General features: G+C 39.2%; 1 protein-coding gene across 1 annotated transcript in view; it reads right to left on the reverse strand.

The window, feature by feature from the left end:
• Nucleotides 1-20,041: 20,041 nt before the first annotated feature.
• Nucleotides 20,042-27,224, reverse strand: part of PPCDC (phosphopantothenoylcysteine decarboxylase) — a 60,779-nt gene continuing 53,596 nt past the window's right edge. Inside the window, exon 7 of the transcript XR_010317393.1 lies at nt 20,042-21,936. The gene's annotated coding sequence lies outside the window, so the exon portion shown is untranslated. The remainder of the gene's footprint in view (nt 21,937-27,224) is intronic.

Below are 27,224 nucleotides of genomic sequence, written 5' to 3' on the forward strand. Positions count from 1 at the left end.
CAGCAAATGAAGAATTAGAGGGGCTCCCTCAGTCCAATGGAGGACATCCACACCTACACAAAAAAACCTATAACTACTCTCATACTTTATGTAAAAGACTGTATGCTTTCCCTCTGAGTTCAGGAACAAGAAAGAACGGCTCCTGCTGCTCCTATTCAACATTTTACTGGAGGTCCTAACCAGTGCAATAAGTCAAGAAAAAGAAATAGAAGGCATACAGATTGCAAAGGAAGAAGTAAAATTGTTTCTATTAGGAGACAATATGTTTATGAAGAAAATTGCAAAGAATCTACAAAAAATGATATAAGTGAGGCCAAACAATATTATATATATTTCACTTATATAAAGAGAAAAAGGCAAAAAAAAAAAAAAAAAGATACTATATCTAATAACCGAGTTTAACATGGTTACAGGATACTAGGTCAATATACAAAAATAAATTGTATGCCTATATATTAGCAATGAACAATTATAATGTAAATTTAAAAAGTAGCACCACTTAAAATAGCATAAAAAACATGAAATACTTAGGTATAAATCTAACAAAATGTGTGCAAGATAGGTATGCTGAAAACAACAAAACTTTGATGAGAAAAATCAAAGGCGAGCTAAATAAATGTTTATGGATTTTAAAAATCAATATCGTTAAGAGGTCAATTCTCCTCAAGTGGAGCTATGGATTTAATGCAATCCCAATCAAAATCCCAGAAGGATTTTCACAGAAATTAATAAACTGATTCTAAAATATTTACAGAAATGCAAAGGAACTCGAGTATCCAAAACAATTTTGGAAAAAAAAGAACAAAGTTGGAAAACTCACACTGTTTGATTTCAAGATTTACCACAAAGTTACAATATTCAAAGACAGTATAGTATTGACAAAAGGAGAGACATATAGATTATTAAAAGAACTGAGAGTCCAGAATTAGGCCCACACATTTTTTATTGATTTTTGACAAAGATGTCGAGTCAGCTCAATGAAGCAATAGTGTTTTCAAGAAATTGTGCTGGAAAAATTGGACATTCATATTCAAAAAATGAACCTCAATCCATGTGTCACAACATATTAAAAAATTACCTCAAAATGGATCATAAGCAGAATTGTAAAAGCTAAAACTATAAAACTTCCAAAAGGAAACACAGGAGCAATATTTTTTTTTATATATTTATTTATTGTGCTTTAGGTGAAAGTTTACAAATCAAGTCAGTCTCTCATACAAAAAGCCATGCACACCCTGCCGCACACTCCCAGATGCTCTCCCCTTAACAAGAAAGCAAATTCCTCCTCTCCACCCTGTATTCCCCATGTCCATTCAGCCAGCTCCTGTACCCCTCTTCCTTCACATCTCGCCACCAGACAGGAGTCGCCCGCATAGTCTCATGTGTCTACTTGAGCCATGAAGTTCACTCCTCACCAGCATCGTCTATCTTATAGGCCAGGTCAATCCCTGTCTGTAGAGTTGGTTTCAGGAATGGTTCCAATCTTGGGCTATCCAAGGGTTCGGGGGCCATGACTATCAGGGTCCCTCCAGTCTTAGTCGGACCATTAAGCCTGGTCTTTTTCCGAGAATTTAAGATCTGCATCCCACTGTTCTCCTGCTCCATCGGGGATTCTCTGTTGTGTTTCCTGTCAGGGCAGTGATCGGTGGTAGCCAGGCACCATCTAGTTCTTCGGGTCTCAGGCTGATGGAGTCTGTGGTTTATGTGGCCCTTTCTGTCTCTTGGGCTCGTATTTACCTTATGTCTTTGGTCTTCTTCATTTTCCTTTGCTCTAGGTGGGTTGAGTCCAATTGATGCATCTTAGATGGCTGCTTGCTAGTGTTTAAGACCCCAGATCCTGCTTACCAAAGTAGAATGCAGACCGTTTTCTTAACACATTTTGTTATGCCAATTGACCTAGATGTTCCCTGAAACCATGGTCTCCAGACCCCCGTCCCTGCTACTCCAGCCTTCGAAGCTTTTGATTGTATTGAGGAAATTGCTTTTGGTTTAGTCCAGGTGTACTGACTATCCCTGTGTTATGTGTTGCCCTTCCCTGTACCTAAAAAAGTTTTTGTCTACTATCTAGCTAGTAAATATCCCTCTCCCTCCCCCCCCAACCCTCATAACCATCAAAGAATATTTTCTTCTGCGTTTAAACTTATAATAGTGTCTTATAACAGTGTTGTAATAGTTCTTATAATAGTGGTCTCATACAGTATTTGTCCTTTTGCAATTGACTAATTTCACTCAGCATAATGCCTTCCAGATTCCATCATGTTATGAAATGTTTCACAGATTCATCATTGTTCTTAATCATTGTGTAGTATTCCATTGAGTGAACATACCATAATTTATTTATCCATTCATCTATTGATGGGCACCTTGGTTGCTTCCAACTTTTTGCTATTGTAAACAGTGCTGCAATGAACACGGGTGTGTGTATATCTATCTGTTCATGTGAAGGCTCTTATTTCTTTAGGGTATATTCCAAGGAGTGGAATTTCTGGGTCATATGCTACGGCTGCTAACCAAAAGGTTGGCAGTTCAAATTCACCAGGTGCTTCTTGGAAACTCTGTGGGGCAGTTCTACTCTGTCCTGTAGGGTCACTATGAGTCGAAATCAACTCGATGACAGTGGATTTTTGGTTTTTTTGGTATGATGGTTCTATTTCTAGCTTTTTAAGGAAGCACCAAATCAATTTCCAAAGTGGCTGTGCTATTTTACATTCCCACCATCAGTGTATAAGTGTTCCAGTCTCTCCACAATCTTTCTAACATTTATTATTTTGTGCTTTTTGGATTAATGCCAGCCAGCCTTGTTGGGGTGAGATGGAATCTCACTGTAGGTTTGATTTGCATTTCTGTAATAGCTAATGATCGTTAGCCTGTTAGCAGCCTGAATGGCCTCTTTGGTAAAGTGTCCGTTCATATCCTTTGCCCACTTTTTAATTGGGTTATTTGTCTTTTTGTTGTTGAGTTTTTGCAGTATCATATAGATTTTAGAGATCAGACTCTGATCAGAAATGTCATAGCTAAAAACTGTTTCCCAATCTGTAGGTAATCTTTTTACTCTTTTGGTGAAGTCTTTGGATGAGCATAGGTGAGAAAAATCTTTTTCACTTGGAATTAGGCAAAGATTTTTTACATACAGCACAATCCATAAAAGAAAAAACCCATAAACTGTATTTCATAAAAATTTAAAAGTTTTATTCTTCAAAAGATTTACAAAACCAGTTCAGTTCTTCTGACCCAAACTACACAGAGTTAGATCAGGTTTCACAGATTAAGGGCACAAACCTCTACAGAAGTATCCCCACTTCAAACACCAGACACAAGTTTGGGAGTTCCGAGCCCATCCATACTTCTGACCAATCTGGCTACAAATTTAGGGGTTCCTGCTACTCCTGCAGGTTCAATAATTTACTAGAACAACTCACAGAACTCAGGAGAGTGATAGATTTATAATCACAGTGGCATGGCAAAAGAGGATACAAATTAGAAGAGACATATAAGGCAAGGTCTGAGAGAATCCCAGACTCAAAGCTTCCAAGTCTTCTTCCTGTGAAGTCAGGATGGGTCACTCTCCTGGCACATCAATGTACTGTCAATCAAGGAAGCTCACTGGAGCTTCAGGGTCTAGAGTTTTTTTAGGATTTCATTATGTAGGCATAATTGATTGAATTATTGGCCACATGATTGAACTCAATCTCCAGCTACCTTCCCTCCTTAGAAATCAGGCTGATATCATGTAGTGGGGCTTTCTGACATGGCCAGCCCCTACTCTGAGTCATACTGTTATGGATTAAATTATGTTCTTCAAAAAGACATGCTGAAGCTCTAACTCCTGTGCTTGTGAATGTGACCCTCTTTGGAAATATGGTATTTGAAGATGTTATCAGTAAGGTTAACACAAGGTCATACTGGAGTAGGGTGGGTCTTAATTCTTTATGATTGGTGTCCTTATAAAAGAGAAGATATAGAGAGAAGGAGACAGAGGAAGGATGTCATGTGACACTGTCACTGCAAGTCAAGAAGTGCCTGGAGATAAAAGAAGCTAGGAGAGCAGTATGGAACAGTTTCTCTCTCAGAGTCCTCAGCAGGAATCAACACAGCTGATACCCTGATTTGGACTTCTAGCCTCCGGACTGTGAGATAATAAATTCCTGTTCTTATAAGCCACCCCATGCGTGGAGTTTTGTTACACCAGTCCTAGAAAACTAATACATACCTCATTAGCATAAACTATCAGATGCGGTCTGGTGCATTCCATGAATAACAAAGATGCTCCAATCACTTGGGAAATTCCAAGGGTTTAGAGGGTACATTCCAGGAACCAGGCACAAAGGCCAAATTCTTTGAGTAAAGCTAATTCTTTTTCCTACAACACTGTTAAGGAGATGAAAAGGTAAGCCACAGCCTGGGAGAAAATATTTGCAATACAGGCAGTACTTGGTTAGGAACCAAATCTGTTCCTAAGTCCATCTTTAAGTCCAATTTGTAGGTAAATCAGAACAGGTACATATGGTTCTTATTTAGGATCAGTTGGTCAAATGTTTGTCTTAGTATGTAGTATATATTTTACCTCTCTATGCATATAAAACATAGAAAATTCTTTTTTATGCATATAAAACACTTAAGAAACACTTCCAAATACACTAAAATATCTTAAACATAATAAAGTACATAATAATAATACAGTAATAATAAAAGTAAGCACATACGGTACTGTACTGAAGAGAATTTGTATGTGTATGTGTGTGGGTATACAGTACTGTAAAAAAAATAAACAGCCTTTAAAACAGTTTAGATAGAAAAAATAAAGACAAAAGATCATGATTAAATGTTAACACTCTTGTTCCATTGACGTCACCTTGAAAGGACTGAACCAACACCTACTCACAACAAATTCTTCATCACAATCACCTTCATTTGCTGCACATGCAGCTTTTAAATCAATGAAAAGCCTCCAATCCAAGTCTTTTCTTGCACTAAAGTAAGGCTAATAGTCATATTATGCTGATTTTGATCGTCTAACCAAATTATCAAGAGCCTTTCCATTTCAGTAATTAAACCACTGCATTGTTTAGTAATAATTGTTCAGTAATAATTGTAGCTTTCATGGCGGCAGAGCCTTTCACCTGCTCCATTATTCTCACTTTATCCTTTAAAACTGTCCCGAATGGTGTTGGACTGCAGCCTAAGGCTTTTCTAATGACTGATGGCGTTTCACCTCTTTCCGACTGCTTTATTATTTCCATTTTATTTTCAATCGTGATTGTTTTCCTTTTCTTGGATGAATCACCAGCACTTACATCAGACCTACACTTTAGAGCATGGTTACAATGGAAAATTTAAGCCAAATTCGAAGTGACACACTGAACACAGTGTTAATAGCAACGTGATCGGACTTAAAAGGCAGATGGTGTTGTTTCTTGAGATGAATCGCTGAAGCTGAGCAGTAATTTCATGAGCATCACAAAGTAGTGCATGCGTTCATTATTAAAAACCATTGTATTTAACTCAAAATTTTTATACAATAAGCTTTATGGCAGTCCATTCTTCGAGTCGCCTGTAAGTCGGATGTTCTTAACCCAGGGACTTACTGTACACATATCTGACAAAAGACTGGTATCCAGAATACATAAAGAGCTTTCAAAACAATAAGAGGAGGGGGGATCTCTGGCTGTAGTGGCATGAAGACATTGGTAAATTCTCTCCCCGAAAAATAAATTTTTCAAAAAACAACCTTTGTAGGGCTCTGGAAATTAACCAAAAGCAAACAACAAATTGAGAAGAATTTATTCGTGAAAAATGTCTAGAATTTCAGGTAAGAAAAGCGGAATTCTGCAGCCTTATTTACTAGGGCTGTACCCATTGACCCCAGCATGGTCATTGAGAATGACAGTTTTACCAAGGTTGGGGGCAGATGGCCATGAATAACAGAAGATTTGCTTCTAGAGGGGACATATTTGAATTGAGGTAGAGAGAGAAAATTTAAGCAGGCAGCATTGTCAGTAAAATTAGGAAACAAACAAGGAAAACCTGCAGCTTTGCTAGCATGGTTGGGTGAGCAGAATACCAGCTAGAAATATAATGGGGAAGAGTCAGGAAATTATAGAATAATACGAGGGCTAGATCAGCTCTCCATACATGCCTGACTGACTAAGGAAGTATGCACATGCACAGGGGAGAGCCTGAGTGGAAAGTGAAAGCCAAGGTGGTCATGAGAACTAGATGAACTTTCAACGTGTGCTACAACACACATACACACACACATAAACACGTCAATCAAAACAGAGTGGAAACCTTCTTCACAAGTTCAAGGTGTTTGAGCACAACCTTCGTCCAAATCATTGGCTGACACTAAGCTATGCAGACTCAGGGGCAATCCTAGGAAGCCAGGATAAAAAATAAAAATAAGAAAAGAAGGAAGGGAGAAAGAAGAGAAGGAGGAGAGGGAGGAAAGAGCAGAGATATCAGTGGATGTACGTCACAGGGGAGACAGAATCTGCAGTTTAAGTCCAGGCAAACCATAAAAACATAACAAAACAACAAAACTTCAGGAAAAATAAAATCAGAACCCAGAGTTTCTATAAATTATTATCAATTAAAAATTGTGAGATATCCAAACAAATAAGAAAGTGTGACCCATACTCAGAAAAAAAAAAAAAAAGAGTCAATCTATAGGCACTAGCTGATTTGGTGCAGACATTGGGTTTAAGCAGACAACAATTCAAAGCTGCTATTGTGAATATATTCAAATACTTAAAGGAAAATATGGCAATGATTCAACGGATAGAGAATGTCAATAGAGAAATAGAAATTAACAAAGAGAATGAAATGGAAAATCTAGAGTTGAATAGTACAATAACTGAAATGAAAATTCCACTACAAAGGCTTAACAGCAGATTTGAGATAGAAGAAGAAACAGTGAGCTTGAAAATAAATCAATAAATTATCCTATCTGAAAGACAGGAAAAAAAATTGAAGAAAAATGAATAGCTTCAGTGACTATGGGACATTCAGTGTATCAACATACATATAATGGAAGTTCCAGAAGGAAAGGAGTGACAGAAAGGGATAGAAAAAAATGCTTGAAGAAATAATGGCTTAAAATTTACTAAACTGGTCCTCATCTCACTGTGCCGACCTATCCAGAGCCATTATGTCATAAACCCTGACCAGTTCCAGCCCTTCCCCCACCTTCTAAGACCTACTTTATAACCTTCCAGCCCAGACCTGGTTGTTATCAGGTGCCTTTGAGTCAATTTCAACTCATAGCAGCCCTATAGTAGAACTGCTCCATAGTGTTTCCTAGGCTGTAATCATATAGGAACAGATCGCCAGATCTTTTCTCCCACAGAGCTACTGGGTAGGTTCAAACTGCCAACCTTTCAGTTAGCAGCCGAGTACTTAAACATTGCACCACTTAAAACCTTATAAATATCAAAGGAAAATGAAGAAAACCAAAGACTAAGAAAGCGATTAATCCAAAGGACTAATGGCCCACATGAACCACAGCCTCCTCTAACCTGAAACTAGAAGAACTAGATGGTGCTTGGCTATCACTAGTGACTGCTCTGACCAGAAACACAATAGAAGGTTCCAGTTAGAGTGGGTGAAAAATGTAGAACAAAATTTTTTTTTTAATAATTTTTATTAAGCTTTAAGTGAACGTTTACGAATCAAGTCAGTCTGCCACATGTAAGCTTATATACACCTTACTCCATACTCCCACTTACTCTTCCCCTAATGAGTCAGCCCTTCCAGTCTCTCCTTTCGTGACAATTTTGCCAGTTTCTAACCCTCTCTATCCTCCCATCTCCCCTCCAGACAGGAGATGCCAACACAGTCTCAAGTGTTCACCTGATACAAGTAGCTCACTCAGAACAAAATTTAAATTCATAAAAAAAAAAAAAAAAAAGACCAGACTTACTGGCCTGATAGAGACTGGAGGAACCTCCGAGACTATTGCTCTAAGACAATCTTCTAACTTGGAACTGAAGCCATTCCCAGAGACTGCCTTTCAGCCAAATAAGAGACTGGCCTACTAAATAAACAATAACACCGTGATGAATGTGTTTCTTAAAACAATCAACTATATGAGACCAAAACGGCAACAGTTGCCCAAAAGCAAAGATGAGAAGGCAGGGGTGGGCAAGGAAACCAGATGAATGGAAATGGGGAACTGAGGGTGGAAATGCGGAGAGTACCGACACATTGTGGGAAAAATTTTTATGAATTATTGAATGGAAAACTAATTTGCTGTGTAAACTTTCACCCAAAGCACAATAAAATGTTGGGGTGGGGGGGGGGACTTACCAAATTGGATAAAACACATTAATCTACAAATCCAAGAACTCAACAAACCCCAAGTAGGATAAACAGACAGAGATTCACACCAAGACACATCATAGTCAAACTGCTGAAAGCAGAAAATCTTAAAAGCAAGAAGAGAAAATGACTCATAGTGTACAGGAAAACAATACAAATAATGGGTGGCTTCTCAGAAACAATGGCGGTCAGAAGGTAGTGAGATGACATACTCAAAGTGCTGAGAGGGAAAAAATATCAATCAAAAATTCTATATCCAGCAAAATTTTTCTTAAAAAATGAAGCAAAAATATACATTCCGAGATAAACAACACACAGAGTTCATTGCTGGTAGCCCCAGCCTATAAAAAAGTCCTTCAGGCTAAAAGGAAATGACAGCAGATGGTAACTCATCCACAGGAAGAAATAAATAGCATTAAAAATACTGAATATTTTATTAAATATGACTGTAGTTATATTTTTCTTCTCTTCATTTCTTTTAAAAAGCAAAAAATTATATGAATCAATAATTATAACATATTGTTAGATCTATAATATCTATAAATGCAATATATATGATAATAACAGCACAAAAGAGGAAAGAGTAAATGGAGCTATATTGGCACAAATTTGCTATATTTTACCAGAATTTTTAGCATAAAAATAGACAGTAATTAAAAAAAAAAAAAAAAACCATTGCCATAAAGTCATAGTGATCCTATAGGACAGAGTAGAACTGCCCCATAGGGTTTCCAAAGAGCCTAGTGGATTTGAACTGCTGACCTTTTGGTTAGCAGCCAAACTCTTAACCACTGCAACACCAGGGTTTCCAGATACTAGTAAGTTAGGATTTTAATCCTTAAGCAACTGCTAAGAAGATAACTTTTGAAAAAATTTAAATAAAAGGTACAAATAAAAATGATTGAAATGACAAAGTTTTGTTTTATATAACTCACCACAATAAAAAAAATTTTTTTAAATCAATAGAGGAATTGAAATAGTTGTTATGAACTGAATTGCATCCAAAAATACTTATTGAAGTCCTGGCCCCCGTAATCTTGTTTGGAAATGGAGTTTTTCTTTTGTTATATTAATGAGGTCTGTCTTAGTTATCTAGTGCTGCTATAAAAAAAAATACCACAAGTTGACGGCCTTAACAAAGGGAAATTTATTCTCTCACAGTCCAGGAGGCTAGAAGTCAGAATTCAGAGTGCCAGCTCCAGAAGGCTTTCTCTCTCTGTCAGCTCTAGGGGAAGGGCCTTGTCATCAATCTTCCCCTGGTCTAGAAGCTTCACAGCACAGGAACCCCAAGTTCAAAGGACACGCTCCTCTCCTGGTTCTTCATTCTTTGTGGCATGAGGTCCCCTTGTCTCTCTGCTCACTTCTCTCTTAAATATTTCAAAAGAGATCAACTGAAGACACAATCTAATCTTGTAGATTGAGTTCTGCCTCATCAACATAACTGCCTCTACTCCTGCCTCATTAACATCATAGAGGTAGGATTTACAACACATAGGAAAATTACATCAGATGGCAAAATGGTGGACAATTACACAATACGGGAATCATGGTCTAGCCAAGTTGATACACATTTTTGGCAGACACAATTCAATACATAACAAGGTCATACCAGAGTAGGTGGGTCCTAAACCTAAATTACTTCTGAATTATAAAAAGAGCAGAATAGGCCCAGCGTGATGGTTATGTGTCAATTTGGCTAGGCCATCATTCTCAGTGGTTTAGCAGATATTATGTAATCATCCTGCATTTTGTAATCTGATGTGAGCAGCCAATCAGTTGAAAGTCTAATCAACTGAAAGCCAATCAGCTTCCTTGGGCGTGTGGCCTGCATCCAATGCCAGAATATGAATATTCTGGCAAAGGCCTCTCCAGATCCAACTCATCATCCTCTGGCCTCTGGTTCTTGGGACCTGAGCCAGCAGCCTGCCTCCTGACCTGCTGATTTTGGATTTCTCAGCCCCTGCAACCACATGAGTCAGGAGAAGCCTCCAGCCTGATCTATGGATTTGGGACTTGCCAGCCTTCACAACTGTATGAGACATTTCCTTGAGATAAATCTCTCTCTCTCTATTTATATACATACACTACACTGGTTTTGCTCCTCAGAACCCAGCCTACGACACCCACAGACACACACAGGGGGAAGACAGATATCATGTGAGGATCATCTACAAGCAAAGGAATGCCAAGAATTGCCAGCAGTCACCAGAAACTAAGAAAGAGGCCCATAGAAGGAATCAACACAGCTAAGATGCTGATTTGGACTTTTAGCCTCCAGAACTGTGAGAAAATAAATTTCTGTTCTTTAAAGCCACCAACTTGACCTAACTGACTTTCATAGAATACTTAATACAATAACAGCAGAATACATATTTTTCTAGACCGTATAGTAGGCCATACAATTAAAAGCATTCAAATCATACAAAGTATGTTCTCTCCATAGAGTCCCCGGGTAGTGCAAACGGTTAACACGTTCGGCTGCAAAGGCTGGTTGTTTGAGTGGATCCAGAGGCATCTTGGAAGAAAGGTCTGGTTATCTACTTCCAAAAAATCAGCTATAGAGCACAGTTCTACTCTGACATACATGGGGTCATCATGAATCAGAATCAACTCAATGCAACTGATAAACTGGTAAGGTTCTTCATATACAACAGAATACAATTAGAAATCAACAAGAGAAGAAAACTGGGAGATCTTCAAATACTTTCCAGGCACTTCTAAATAACCCATGTTGTTTTTGTTCTTGAGTCGGTTCTGACTCATAGGGACCCTATGAACAACAAAACGAAACACCACCTGGTCCTGCGTCATTCTCACAATTGTTGTCATGTTGAGCCCATTGCTGCAGTCACTGGGTTAATCCATCTCATCGAGGGTTTCCTCTTTTTCGATGACCCTCTACTTTACCAAGCATAATACCCTTCTCCAGGGACTGGTCCCTCCTATAACATGTCCAAAGTATGTAAGACGAAGTCTCACCACCCTTGCTTCTAAGGAGCATTCTGGCTGTACTTCTTCCAAGACAGTTTCCTTCATTCTTCTGGTAGTCCATGGTATGTTCAATATTGTTTGCCAACACCATAATTCAAAGGCGTCAACTGTTCTTCAGTCTTCCTTACTAACTGTCTAGCTTTCACTTGCATATGAAGCCACTGAAAACACTATGGCTTGGATCAGGCACACCTTATTCCTCAAACTGACATCTTTGCTTTTCAACACTTTAAAGAGGTCTTTTGCAGCAGATTTGCCCAATGCAATACATCATTTGATTCCTCGACTGCTGCTTCCACGAGCGTTGATTGTAGATCCAAGTAAAATGAAATTCTTGATAACTTCAGTATTTTCTCCGTTTATCATGATGTTGCTTATTGGTCCAGCTGTGAGGATTTTTGTTTTATGTTGAGGTACAATTCATACTGAAGGCTGCAATCTTTGATCTTCATCTGTAAGTGCTTCAAGTCCTCTACACTTTCGGCAACCAAGGCTGTGTTATCTGCATATTGCAGGTTGTTAATGAGTTTTCCTCCAATCCTGATAAGTATAAAATAACCTCTAAGTCCAAGAAATGGAAATTAGAGATAAACTTTCACCAAATGAATATTAAAACACAGCATATCAAAATGTACTGAATGCCATTAAAGCAATGCTTAGAGTGAAAATTATAGCTTTAAATGCTAACATTAGAATGTGAGAAAAATCTAAAATCAATAATCTATAGTTCCATCTCAAAGAGTTAGAAAAAGAAACAGAAATCAAACCCCAAGTAAGAAGGAGGAGAAAAAGAACAGTAATCAATGATCTAGGCAACAGAAAAACAATAGAGAAAATCAGTGAAACCAAAAGCTGGTTCTTTAAAAAGCTCAACAAAATTGAGAAAGCTTTAGCTAGCCAGGCCAAGGACAAAAGAAAGAAAGAAAGAATACACAAATTACCAAAATCAGGATGAAAAAGGGTACATCATGACAGGAATTAAAAGGACTGTGATACTATGAACAACTTATGCCAACAAATTAGGCAATATGGATAAGACAATTTGGAAAGTCCTAGAAAGGCATACACTACCAAAACAAACTCAAGAAGAAATAGAAAATCTGAATAGATCTATAACCAGTAATTTAGTAACTAATTAAAAATCTTCCCTACAAAGAGAGTCCAGCTCAGATAGCTTCTGTTATAAAGCCAACTGATGGCTTATATAATTTGCTGCCTGGGCATCTGTCACGGATTGAATTATGTCCCCCCAAAAATGTGTGTATCAGTTTGGCTGGGCCATGATTCCAGGTATTGTGTGATTTTCCTATATGTTGTAAATCCTGCCTCTATGATGTTAATGTTAAGGATGGGTGACAGTTGTGTTAGTGAGGCAGGACTCAATCTAAAAGTTGGATCATGTCTTGAGGCAATCTCTTGGGATATAAAAGAGAGAAGCTAGCAGAAAGAGTGGGGGACCTCATACCACCAAGAAAGCAGTGCTGGGAGCAGAGTGCGTCCTTTGGACCCAGGGTCCCTGCGCAGAGAAGCTCCTAGTCTGGGGGAAGATTGATGAGAAGGCCGACAGAGCGTCTTCCCCTGGAGCTGACACTCTGAATTTGGACTTTTAGCATACTTTACTGTGCGAAAATAAACCTCTCTTTGTGAAAGCCATCCACTTGTGGTGTTTCTGTTATAGCAGCACTAGATGACTAAGACGGCATCCATCTTATTTCCTCTCTTCAGCTCCTTTTCTGCCCCGTCCTACACAAATAACTCCCTCTTCCAGCCACCCTTGCCCACAGTGGCTCGCTGAGATAACATGTTCCTCGCACTATCCCTCAGTTTCCCAAGCCCCCAGAAAATTTGCACCATGCATGCTTCAAACCAACCATTCCCACACACTCGCGGGAAATGTACTGTGCAACACCCTAAATCCCAATAAAGGCTGTGGACCCTGGGTTACTCCTTGGCTTACTCCCCAACTGCTGGTTGAGCTCGCCCTCCTGGACAGCCTTCCCACTGGCCCTTATCAGCACCCCTTTCTACTCATGAGCCTGGGAGTTATAAATCTCTGAGTGTTATTTATGCATCTCTTTGTCATTCTCTTCTGTGTCTAACCTGATCTACACTCCTGTATATGAACCTTTAATTTACTAAAGAACTGTGGTCATATATATACAAATAACATTAACATAGTGGGCAGGAGTCAGGCACTTAAGAGCCATCGGGCTGCCACTATAAATAAAAGTCTTCTCACAAGAGGATAAACTGGTCACTGGCTGAGCACAGATGACCTTAGGTCACTCACCAGCACAAACAAATACCCTGTGAAAGGCACACTGTAAAACAAAAGAGGACCCCAAACCCATCAAAATCCCTGCGGAATATAACGTGTATATTGACCAAAGACTCCTAACCTGCTAACCAAATTTACAACTTCAACGATAAATTCTACAAATACTTAAAGAAGAAGTAATACCAAAGTTATTCAAACATTTTCAGAAAATAGAAGAGGGAATATTTCTCAGCTCATTTTATGAGTGCAGTACTATCCTTATACCAAAGTCAGACAAAGACATCACAAGAAAACTACAGAGCAATGTCCTTACTAAATATAAAAAGTAAAATCCATTAAAAAAGTTGGCGAGCCAATTGTAACAAATGTATCACACTAATTCAAGCTGAGAATAAATAATAGGGGAAACTCTGCAGAGGGAGAGGAGATATGTGGAAACTCTCTGTACTTTCTGCTCAATTTTTCTGTAAACCTAAAGCTGCTCTAAAATAAAGTCTAATTTAAAAAATTAGCAAACCATATTCAAAACCATGTAAAAACAACTATATACCATCACCAAGTGGGATTTATCCCAGAATTCCAAGGTCAGTTTGTCATTTGAAAATCAGTTAACACACCATATTAATAGGATAAAGGACAAAACTACATGATAACCTCAATCAAAAAAAAGCATTTATCATAAAGCATTTGACAAAATTCAACATTTATTGATGACAAAGACATTCAGCGAAAAGGGAAAGCAGTGTCATCAATCTGATAAAGGACATCTACAAAAAACCTTACAGCTAACACGATAATGAAGAAAAAATTCAAGCCTCGAGCTGCAATAGTGAAGGATTCTATGGGGAAAATATTAAATGACGCAGGAAGCATCAAAAGAAGATGGAAGGAATACAGAGTCATTATACCAAAAAGAATTAGTCGATGTTCAACCGTTTCAAGAGGTAGCATATGATCAGGAACCGATGGTACTGAAGAAGAAGTCCAAGCTGCTCTGAAGGCATTGGCAAAAAACAAGGCTCCAGGAATTGATGGAATATCAATTGAGATGTTTCAACAAACAGATGCAGCACTGGAGGTTCTCACTCATCTACGCCAAGAAATACGGAAGACAGCTTCCTGGCCAACTGACTGGAAGAGATCCATATTTATTCCTATTCCCAAGAAAGGTGATCCAGCCGAATGTGGAAATTATAGAACAATATCATTAATATCACACGCAAGCAAAATTTTGCTGAAGATCATTCAAAAATGCCTGCAGCAGTATATGGACAGGGAACTGCCAGAAATTCAGGCTGGTTTTAGAAGAGGACGTAGAACCAGGAATATCATTGCTGATGTCAGATGGATCCTGGCTGAAAGCAGAGAATACCAGAAGGATGTTTACCTGTGTTTTATTGACTATGCAAAGGCATTCGACTGTGTGGATCATAACAAATTATGGATAACATTGCAAAGAATGGGAATTCCAGAACACTTAATTGTGCCCATGAGGAACCTTTACATAGATCAAGAGGCAGTTGTTCGGACAGAACAAGGGGATAGTGATTGGTTTAAAGTCAGGAAAGGTGTGCACCAGGGTTGTATTCTTTCACCATACCTATTTAGTCTGTATGCTGAGCAAATAATCCGAGAAGCTGGGCTGTATGAAGAACAGGGCATCAGGATTGGAGGAAGACTCATTAACAACCTGCGTTATGCAGATCACACAACCTTGCTTGCTGAAAGTGAAGAGGACCTGAGGCACTTACTAATGAAGATCAAAAACACAGCCTTCAATATGGATTGCACCTCAACATAAAAAAAAACAAAAATCCTCACAACTGGACCAATGAGCAACATCATGATAAACGGAGAAAAGACTGAAGTTGTCAAGGATTTCATTTTACTTGGATCCACAATCAACAGCCATGGAAGCAGCAGCCAAGAAATCAAAAGACGCATTGCATTGGGCAAATCTGCTGCAAAGGACCTCTTCAAAGTGTTGAAGAGCAGAGATGTCACCTTGAAGACTAAGGTGTGCCTGACCCAAGCCATGGTACTTTCAATTGCATCATATGCATGTGAAAGCTGGACAATGAATAAGGAAGACTGAAGAAGAACTGATGCCTTTGAATTGTGGTGCTGGCAAAGAATATTGAATATACCATGGACTGCCAGAAGAACGAATAAATCTGTCTTGGAAGAAGTACAACCAGAATGCTCCTTAGAAGCAAGGATGGCGAGACTGTGTCTTACGTACTTTGGACATGTTGTCAGGAGGGATCAGTCTCTGGAGAAGGACATCATGCTTGGCAGAGGACAGGGTCAGCGAAAAAGAGGAAGACCCTCAACGAGGTGGATTGACACAGTGGCTGCAACAATGGGCTCAAGCATAACAATGATTGTAAGGATGGCACAGGACCGGGCAGTATTTCCTTCTGTTGTGCATGGGGTCGCTACGAGTTGGAACCCACTTGGCGGCACCTAACAACAACAACAACATGATAATGGTGAAGACTGAATGTTTTCCCCCTAAGATCAGGAAAAAGGCAAGGGATATTCTCTCTCCCTACTTCAATTCAACATTGTACTGGAGGTTCTGGCAAGTGCAATAAAGGAAAAAAAAAAAAAAAAGAAATTAATGGCATAAAGATTGGAAGGTAAAAATTAAAACTGCCTTTAATTGCAGCAAACACGAGAACTAAAAATCAAGTTTAGCAAGGTCAACATATATAATAAAAAATTTTCCACAAAGAAAAGTCTAGACACAGATGGCTTCACTAGTGAATTCTATAAAATCACTTGAGGAATTAACACCAATTCTTCACGAATTCTCCCCCCAAAATAGAAAAGTAGCAGACACCCTCCAATTCATTCTATAAAGTCAGAATCATCCCATTACCAAAATCAGACAAAGGCATTACAAGACAAAAAAAAAAAAAAAACCTACAAACCAATATCTCTTAAGAATATAGATGTAAAAATCCTCAACATTAAGCACACTTAATCCAGCAATATATTAAAAAGGATTATACACTATCATCAAGTGGGTTTTTTCCCAGGAATGCAAGGTTGGTCCCACATAGGAAAAACAATCAATGCAATATACCATATTAATAGAATAAAAAAAAACCACATGATAATCTTAATTGTTACAGTTGACAAAATCCAAAACACTTACATGATTAAAAACACTCAGAAATCTTCCTCAACTTGATAAAATAGCTAATATCATACTAAAGGCAAAACACTAAAAATTTTCCCTAAGATCAGGAACAAGACAAGGATGTTTGCTCTCACTACTCATATTCAACACAGTAGTTTAGGTTCTATCCAGCAATTATGTAAGAAAAAGAAATATAAGGCAACCAAATTGGAAGAAAGAAGTAAAACTATCTCTGTTCTCAAGATACCACAATAACATGATCTTGTATATATAACATCCTATGGAACACGTAGGAGCCCTGGTGCCACAGTAGTTAAAAGCTCAGCTGCTAACCACAAGATTGGCAGTTTGAATCCACCAGCTGTTCCTTGGAAACCCTATGGGGCAGTGCTATTCTGTCTTATACGGTCACTATGATTCGGAATTGACTCAACAGCAATGGTTTGGTATGGAACACACACAAAAAAAACTATTAAAGGTAATAAATGAGTTCAGCAACTTTGCAGGATACAAGATCAACATACAAAAATCAAATGTATTTCTATATACCTAGCAATGAACAATTCAAAAATGAAATTAAGAAAACAATTCTTTACAAGGGTGCCAAGTCCATTCAATGGGGAAAGAGTAGTCTCTTCAACAAATTGTACTGGGACAACAGGATTTCTACAGGTAAAAGAATGAAGTTGGATCCCTACCTCTCTCCATACACAAAAAATTAACTCAAAACGAACCACAGGCCTAAACATAAGAGCTGAAACTATAAAATTTTTAGAAGAAAATATTTGCATAAATCTTCATGACCTTGGGTTAGGAAAAGCCTTCTTAGATCCAACACCAACACAAGCAACAAAAGAAAAATATATGTAAATTGGATTTCATCAAAATTAAAACTTCTGTGCTTCAAAGGACACCATAGTATCAAGAAGTTGAAATGAATGGTGCCTGGCTACCATTACTGAACAATTTGATCAAAGATTCCGTAGAAGAATCCTGATCAAAAGGGGAAATATGCAGAACAGAATTTCAAATTCTCTTGGACTTTAGACTTTCTGGAGCCATAGATGGTGGATGAGCCCCTGAAACTATTGCCCTGAGATAATCTTTAAACTGTAAACCAAAAATATTGGCATAATGTAGTTAATAAAGAAAATATTCTACATACTACTTTGATGAGTAGTGTCTGGGGTCTTAAAAGCTTGTGAGCAGCCATCTAAGACTTTCCACTAACCCCATTCTGTCTGGAGCGAGGGAGAATGAAGAAAACCAAAGGTACAAGGGAAAGATTAATCCAAAGGACTAATAGACCACAACTACCACAGACTCCACAAGATTGAGTCCAGCACAACTAGATGGTGCCCTGCTATCACCACCAACTACTCTGACAGGGATCACAATAGAGGGTCCTGGACAGAGCTGGTGAAAAATGTAGAACAAAATTCTAACTCACAAAAAAAAAGACCAAACTTACTGGTCTGACAGAGACTGGAGAAACCCTAAGAGTATGGCCCCTGTACATCCTTTTAACTCAGTACTGAAGTCACTCTTGAGGTTCACCCTTCAGCCAAAGATTAGACAGGCCCATAAAACAAAACAAGACTAAACGGGCACACGAGACAAGGTGCGAGGACGAGAAAGCTGGAGGGGACAGGAACGCTGGTAATGGGGACCCCAAGGTTGAGAAGGGGAGAGGGCTGACATGTTGTGGGGTTGGCAACCAATGTCAAAAAACAATATGTGTATTAATTGTTTAATGAGAAACTAATTTCCTCAGTAAACCTTATCTAAAGCACACACACACACACAAAAGTCCCCTGAAGTCATCTTAAAACTGAAAAATAGCTTATCTAATAAAAAAGGTCTGTCTTAAGTATTATTCTCTTTTAAGAACTACCAATATGGGATCGAACTGACAATAACAACTGGAAAAATTAGATAGGAACCTCAGGGGACAGTGAGTTTGTATTAATGAGAAAGGAACAACTCAGAAAAGGAAGGTAAGAATGGTTGCACAACTCAAAAAATGAAAATCAATGTCACTAAACTGTACATATAGAAACTGAATTGGTGTATATTTTGCTGCACATATTCTCAACAACGACAAAAAGAAATTGAAAAGATAACCCAGACAACGGGAGAATATATTTGCAAATCATGTATCTGATAAGGGACTAGGAAGAAAGGTCTGGCAATCTATTTCTAAAAAATCAGCCAGTGAAAGCTGTATGGATCACAATGGCTGGATCCCATTGTTTATGGGGTTGCTATGAGCTGGGGGCCAACTCTACAGTAGCTAACAACAAAAACAACATCCACAATATATAAAGAATTATTGCAACTGAAAAATAAAAAGACAAATTGCTCATTAAAAAAAAAAAAAAAGGGCAAGGAATTTGAATAGACATTAATCCAAAGAGGAAACACAGGTGGCCAATAAGCACGTGAAAGATGTTCAACAGCATTAGTCATTAGGGAAATGCAAATCAAAACCATAATGAAATACCCCGCTAGGATGGCATAATAAAAAAGACGGACGATAACAAGTGTTGGTGAGGAGATGGGGAAATCTGAATCCTCACACATTGCCTGTAGAAATGTAAAATATAAAATTTAAACCATGCAAGAACCTTCCAACAGTTTAACTCCATTTAGTTCCCTCCCATCTTTGGTGCATAGTTGTCATGTATTTTATTTTTATATATGTTAGAAATCCTGTGAGACATTATTGTTTTAAATAATCAATATTCATTTATAATCATATACATTTTTACCCTTTCCTGTGCTCTTCATTTCTTCCTGCAATTCCATCAGGGATAATTTTCCTTCAAACTAAAGAACTCCCTTAAATATTTCTTGTAATGCAGAAGTACCAATGACAAATCAAATTCTTTCAGCAGCTTTTGTCTCTCTGAAACCATACTTATCTTGCCTTCATTTCTGAAGAATTTTTTGCTGGGCACAGAATTCCAGATGGTGGGCTTGTTGTGGTTTTTTTTTTTCTTTTAGCATTTTAAAGATGCGATTTCGTTGTCTTTTGGCTTCCCTATTCAGCCATCAACTATATCATTAGTTCTCTCTCTCTTTAATGGCGGCTTTCAGATTTTCTGTCTTTAATCTTCAGCAATTTAACTACAACGTGCCCAGGTACATTTTTCCTTACACTTATCCTCTTGCAGCTCATTAATACTGAATCTGCGGTTTGATAACTTCCATCATATACGGCAAATTCTAAGCCACTATTTCTTCAAATATTGTTCTTGTTCTAGTATCTCTCTTCTCAACACGTAAGATTCCAAACATAGGTTAGACCTTTTTAGCGTGTCCCGTGTGTCTTTTATGCTTACTTTGGGGTTCTTTTTTTTTTTTCTATTCCTTTTCGCTTCATGCTTCTATTTGGATAGTTCCTATTGACTGGTCTTTAAATTCACTAATCCTGTCTTCTGCTGTATCCAACTTTCTGTTAAATCCATCCAGTGAGTTCCTAATTTCAGATATCGTATTTTGCATTCTAGAATGCCAAATTTACTCATTTTTATAGATTCAAATTTTCTATTTAAATACTCAGTCTTTTCACCTGTTTTAGCCCTCTTTAGCTCTACTATCTTTAACACATAAATCTTACTTATTTTTACATCCTTGTTTTTGATAAATCCAATATCTGAGCATGTCTGAGTCCGCTTCTATTGTATCTATTTTTTTCATTGTCACTTTTTCCTGCTCTTCACTATTTAGTAATTTATTGTTATTAGGTAATATATTCTAGAGTCTCTGAATCATATTCTCTTCCTCTAAAGAGTGTTAGATTTTGTTCTGGTACACATTTAAATTACCAGTGGATCACCTTTATCTGTAGACACTTGGGTTTCAGCTTTGTTAGGATGGGTCATTTCAGTTTTGCCCTTTCTCCTAGAGTATAGTCTTTACTCCTAGGGTGTGGCCTTTCTGAAGTCCTGCCTGAAGGCTTGAGCTATTCACCAAGATCTCTCCGCTCTGCCTGGACCCGAATTCCAAAGTCTCTTCAGCACTGTGTGGCCTTTGAAATCTCTGCCCAGCTCTCCAGTTTCTTAATGACTGTTCTCTGCTGGGCCTCCTGGAGTCTCACTCTGAACATGTTCAGGTTAGGAGTCAGCCAAGAGCCCAAGGGAAATTTTTACACAGATTTTTGTGTCCTGCCCTCCAAGGCCAGTTGCAGATGTCTATTTCCTTGGCCCAGTGAGACTGTCACTCGCTTCTTGATTCAGCTCCACATCTCAGTTTGGAAAATGGCCTCAGGAAGAAAGTTGAAGTAAATGTGGGTTTCTCCTCAAGTGTGTTCCTTCTCCTGATGTTCATAGCCCTACACTGGTTGCTGTCCAATGCCTGAAAATGGCTGTATGGGTAGTTCCTGACTTAGGACGGGGCTCCGTTCCCAAGACTCCGTTGTAAATTGTTTCTGACGTAAGTCGAATACCTCATTTTTTCTTTTAGTTTTCATTATTATTGCCTTTTATTATCAGTATCTTTATAAATCCAATCTTTATTTGTCTTTGAGGGTTGGAAATGTTACATATAAACCTACAGATATATTTTGATACATGCATACACACATTAAAAAAAATACACAAATCATAAAAATTTACTCCAAGGAATGAAGAAGAGCTGGATGACACTGGCATTTTGTCAGTTGTGGTAATAACTCCATTTGCGGAAGGTTCTGGATCATCTGGATTATCCCTGGGAATGAGGACGGCATTTGTAGTCAGAAAATTAATGACAGTCGTTTGTACGGTCATTTGCTTTTTTTCTTCATATGTTTCACTGTAACATCTCACTGCTTCCCGAATTTGCCTGTTGACATTAGCAAATTGATCAGCATTTGGGTCCATGTTTTCTAGCAACAGAAGCCCCTGATTTAGTTTAGAAAAAAACTCCAGCTAATCTTTTCACTGTAAAAATTTTTTTTGACAACTTCTCTCCTTCTCCCTCCTCATTATTTCTTTCTTCTCCAACATCCATTAAGTCCTGATCTGTCAATTCCTCTTCTTTGTGACCATCAGCAATATCAAGTTCTCAATTCAGTGTTCTTGACATGTGGCCAATTTTTCCACCCATGTCTTCCATCATATTATCCTGATCAAATGCCTGAAGCATGTTCACATAACTCAGCAATTTTTTCCATATCTTCTGCATGCATTTTCCTGTAACTTCCTTCCAGGAAAACATACTAATGATAAGATATACAAAAAAAAAAAAAAAAAAAAAAGGATGGTTATTAGTTTCTCGTAACTCAAATACATTATAAGTAAGGGACTATTTGTAAGAATCAATATTTTGTCCAGCATTTATGCTTGTTCACTATAGAAGGGGAGTCCCGAGGTGGTACAAATGGTTAACACACTCAGTTGCTAACCAAAAAGTTGAAGGTTTGAGTCCACCTAGAGGCACATCAGAAGAAAAGCCATTTGAAAAATCAGCCATTGAAAATCCTATTGAGCACAATTTTACTCTGATATGTGAGAGGTCACCATGAGTTGGATTTGACTCGACAGTAACTGGTTTACCATGGAAGATTAAGTCCAAAACCAATGACTCTGTCATGGCTGGAATCAGAAGTTCTTCCTGTAGGGATTTGAGAAGTTGGGATGGTTCTACCAAGGTGAATAGCCGGAAGGTCCCTTGCCTGCAGCAGGGATAGCAGAGTGGTCAGGCAGAGAGAAGGTCCTGCAGTGCCGAGCCTCAGGTCTCCAGTGGGCAAAAGGAGCCTCTGTAGGTGGTGGGAGAGGGAGCAAGGAAGGAAGAATAGCCTTTGGGCCTGGGTGGGCCATCTGTTGACAACAGGGGCTATGGGAGAGACCCTGGGAGAATAGGGCATCTCTCTCGGGACCACTCTTCACTCAGAAGGAGCCAGTATCCCCTGCCTACAAGGAACACCAGGACCCTCAGTGATGTCTGCACTTATGTTTATTTGCATCTTTTTTGCATGTCATTTGTCATCTGCATTGGGTCTCGTTTTACGTCAATTTCACAGTCTCTAGTTATTCCTCCCCATTTGGGTTGGGGGAGAGATGGATCTTCAGCTACGCCCTCCTTGGGGAATTACATTTTAATTCTTGATATATCCTCAGGGTCCATTAGACTCAATTTAAATTTTTGAATTTCTGTTCGGAGCAGTTCTACTTATTGGTAAGAATCGATATGACTTTTATTCTTTCATAGAGGAGCCCTGGTGGCACAGTGCTTAAGTGCTCAGCTGCTAACCGAAAGGTTGACGGAAGTTCAAACCCACAAGCTGCTCTACGGGAGAAAAATGTGACAGTCTGCTTCCGTAAAGATTAAATTTTTTTTTTTTTTAACCTTGGAAACCCCATAAAAAAAGAAAATAGGGCAGTTTTATTCTGTCCATAAGTGTCGCTACAAGCCAGAATCAACTCAACGGCAATGGGATTCTTTCATAGAGATCTCCCAAAAACCAAAGAGAAATTTTATTTATTATTATTGTTTTTTAATAGAATAAAGCTCATTTAGTCTCGCAACTACCATATGCATCCACTTTTATAAACTAAAATGCGTTATGGAATCTTAGTGATCTTATTTTTCCTATATGTTGAAACATTTTGCTATTTCATAATTGTTATGGATAGAATTGCGTCCCCCAAAGATATGTGTTGTTTAAATCCTAACCTGTGCCTGTGGTTATAATCCCATTTGTGAACGGGTTGTGTTCATTATGTTAATTAGGCAAGATTAGAGTGAATCTTGAGTCAGTCTCTTTTGAGATATAAAAGAGATTAAACAAGCAAGCGAGGCAAATAGAGAAGGAGGAAGAGAGATGCCAAGCCACATGAAGATCGCCCAGGAGCAGAAGCTCAGAAGAGACAAGGACCTTCCCCTAGAGCTGTCGCCCTAAATTCAGACTTGTAGCCTCCTAAACCGTGAGAGAACAAATTTCTGTTTGCTAAAGCCACCCACTTCCTTCTGTCATAGCAGCACATCATTTGTTCTTGTGTTGTTAGGTGCTGTCGAGTCAGCTCCGACTCATAGTGACCCCGTGCACAACAAAACAAAACACCACCTGGTCCTGTGGCATCCCCACAATCATTGCCACGTTTGAGTCCACTGTTGCAGCCACTATGTCAACCTGTCTCGTTGAGGGGCTTCTTCTTTTTCACTGACCTTGTAATTTACCAAGCTTGATGCCCTGCTCCAGGGACTGGTCCCTCCTGATAACATATCCAAAGTAAGTGAGACAAAGTCTCTCTATCCTCACATCTAAAGAACATTCTGGCTATACTTTTTCCATGACTCTGGCTGTACTTCTTCCAGTGATTTCATCATTACTCTTCAATTACTCCCAGCCATGCTAAGAGAAAAAAAAAAAGACTAAAAAATAAGAAATGATGGAATCACCTAGAAGGATGATGCAATAGTGAGATGAATCATCACGATTACACCATCCTTTGGTTTTCTTATTGCTTTGTCCAAAGCATTAGAGTACTTTCCAAGAAGGCATAAAAGAAGTCTGGAGACATTATCCCTGTGTCTGTAATTTTTTTTTTTTTTAGCTTTCACTGCACACAGTTGAAAATTCAGATGTTTTTCATATTCTTCTGATAATGGCAAAGAGAAGAAAACTGACAGAAGAAGACAATTCGTGGTTATTAGAGGAAACAGTGGATGAATAAAATGAAACAGCAGAACTCTAGACTCTGCTGATGATGCTTAAATTGATCATATAAGCAAAGTCAAACCCTGGTGGCAGAGTGGTTAAGTGCTACGGCTGCTAACCAAAGGGTTGGCAGTTTGAGTCCGCCAGGCGCTCCTTGGAAACTCTATGGGGGCAGTTCTACTCTGTCCTATAGGGTCGCTATGAGTCGGAATTGACTCGACGGCACTGGGTTTGTTTTTTTTTTTTTGGTTTATGAGCAAAGTTACAAACTATGAGTCTTCAGATGATATCATAGATGGATTTTCTCAAACTCAAATTGTCCCCATTTCACTGGGGGCAGAGGGAGGAGAAAAGCCAGAGAAGAGTGGTTCCTCATTCAGGGCTTCCCAGCTGTTGCACAAAAATTTGTGACTGAGCCAGCATTTTCTGTGATATACAGTAGGCACTGCCCCGTGGGATGGGAGAGGGCTGGACCTTGAGGTGAGGAGGCTGTCAAATCCCCCCTCCTGAGTGCTATCTCTCAACCCGGCCTACCTGCCCCCCTTGCCTGGGTTATAGGGCACCCATAGCTGTGGTTTTCCTCTGGGTGGTGACTCAGTGACCATGGCCCACCCAGCATACAAACTTCCCCTCCCTGGGCGTCACTGACAGCCCTGAGCAAGAGGTGGCTGCGGTTTCCCCTCAAAGCAGCAGCCACGAACTGCCAAGCCCACCCCACCTACCCTCAGGTCCCCGCCCCACCCCCAGTGCCCTAACCCCAACCTCAGAGAGTCAACTGAAGGAGAACTGAGGAGGCTCCATGAACCTGATGTTTACAAGCTTTGCCTTCCGCAGCACCATTTAATAGATGGGGAGAGTGAGGTCAATACGTTTTAGGGGCCGCTAGCAAGCAGCCATCTAAGATGCAACAATTGGGCTCAACCCACATGGAGCAAAGAAGAATGAAAAACACTAAAGACACAAGGTAACTATGAGCCCAAGAGTCAGAATGGGCCACATAAATCACAGACTGCATCAGCCTGAGACCAGAAGAACCAGATGGTGCCCGGCTACAACTGATGACTGCCCTGAAAGGGAGCACAACAGAGAATCCCTGAAGGAGCAGAAGAGCAGTGGGATGCAGACTCCAAATTCTCATAAAAACACCCGACTTAATGGTCTGACTGAGACTAGAGGGACCCTGGAGGTGACCCAGACCTTCTGTTAGACCAAGACAGGAACCATTCCCAAAGCCAACTCTTTAGGCAGGGATTGGACTGGACCATAAGACAGAAAATGACACGGGTGAGCAGTGGGCTCCTTGGATCAAGTAGACACATGAGACTACGGGTGCAGCTCCTGTCTGGAGGGGAGATGTGACGGCCGAGGGAGACAGAAGCTGGCTCAATGGACACAGAAACACAGGGTGGAGAGAAGGAATGTGCTGTCTCATTAGGGGGAGGGCAACTAGGAGTATACAGCAAGGTGTATATAAGGTTTTGTATGAGAGACTGACTTGATTCGTAAACTTTCACTTAAAGCACAATAAAAATATAAAAAGAAAAAAATGTTTTAGGGGCTTCTTCAAGGTAATTTATTCTATTCTATTCATTCATTCATTCAACAAGCATTCCTCAAAAGCCCATTAAAACCCAGTACAGTAGACATAAGCCCAGATCTCCCCTTAAGGGAGGACTTGTTACTCTGCTTCGGGGAGTGCTATGGGCACTCAACCTTCCCTCTCAGCCCCTCCAGGGACTGCCTCAGCTGCAGTGACTTGCCTTGCCCAAGGTCATGCCCTTCTCTTGGTGGTCTATATCCAAGGGCTAATCCACTTGGTGGCATAGAGGCCCAGATATTTCAGCCCAGTGCAGGGCTGCCATGGGCCATTCCTGCTCCAGAATTCCCAATGAGACAACTGAGGCTAGGGTTGGGCCTGCATTGCTCTACTTCTCCCTCTTCCCCTTCTGTTTCCTTTCACTCCCTTCTACTGGCATAGATCTCAAGAGTTCTCCCTCAGAAACATTCTGCACCCTAAACTTAAGAGTCAGAGTCTGCTTCTCAGAGCACACATCCTGAGACACTCCACGCTCAGCTATCAAAGAGCTGCCAGCTGAGTAGCAAAGAGACTGTAAACAACCACACTATTGTGGTTTTAATTTGCATTTTCTTAATGGCTGATGATGTTGAGCATCTTTTCCGTGTTTATTGGATATTTGTATATCTTCTTTGGAAAAATATTTGTTCAGATACTTTGACCATTTTTTAATTGGGTTATTTGTCTTTTTACTATTAAGAGTTCTTTATATATTTTACAAATACCTTATCAAATATGTGATTTACAAGTGCTTTCTCTCATTCTGTGGGTTGTTTTTTAATGTTCTTGATAGTGTTCATTGAAGCAAAAAGGCTTCTAATTTTGATGAAGTCCAATTTATCTATTACTTCTTTTGTTTCTTGTATTTTTGGTGTTATCTAAGAAGGCTTTGCTCGATTCAAGGTCATAAAGATTTACTCTTATATTTTCTCCTAAGAGTTTTATAGTTTTAGGTCTCTGATCCATTCTGAGTTAACTTTTGCACCTGGTATGAGATGTTGTTAGGTGCTGTACAGTTGGATCTGATTCACAGAGACCCTATGGACAACAGAATGAAACACTGCCCAGTCCTGCACCATCTTCGGGACTGCTGCTATGTTTGAGTCCATTGTTGTAGCTACTGTGCCAGTCCATTTCATTGAGGGTCTTCCTGTTCGTCAATGACCCTCTGTTACCAATTGCCAATCTGACACAAAGGGTCCTTGTCTTTTCTTGAGTAAGAATACACGCAAAAGACAAACTTTATCTTCAGCAAGCTTTATTTTGCTTG

This window comes from Loxodonta africana, chromosome 13 (assembly GCF_030014295.1).
Source record: "Loxodonta africana isolate mLoxAfr1 chromosome 13, mLoxAfr1.hap2, whole genome shotgun sequence".
Classification (NCBI taxonomy): domain Eukaryota; kingdom Metazoa; phylum Chordata; class Mammalia; order Proboscidea; family Elephantidae; genus Loxodonta; species Loxodonta africana.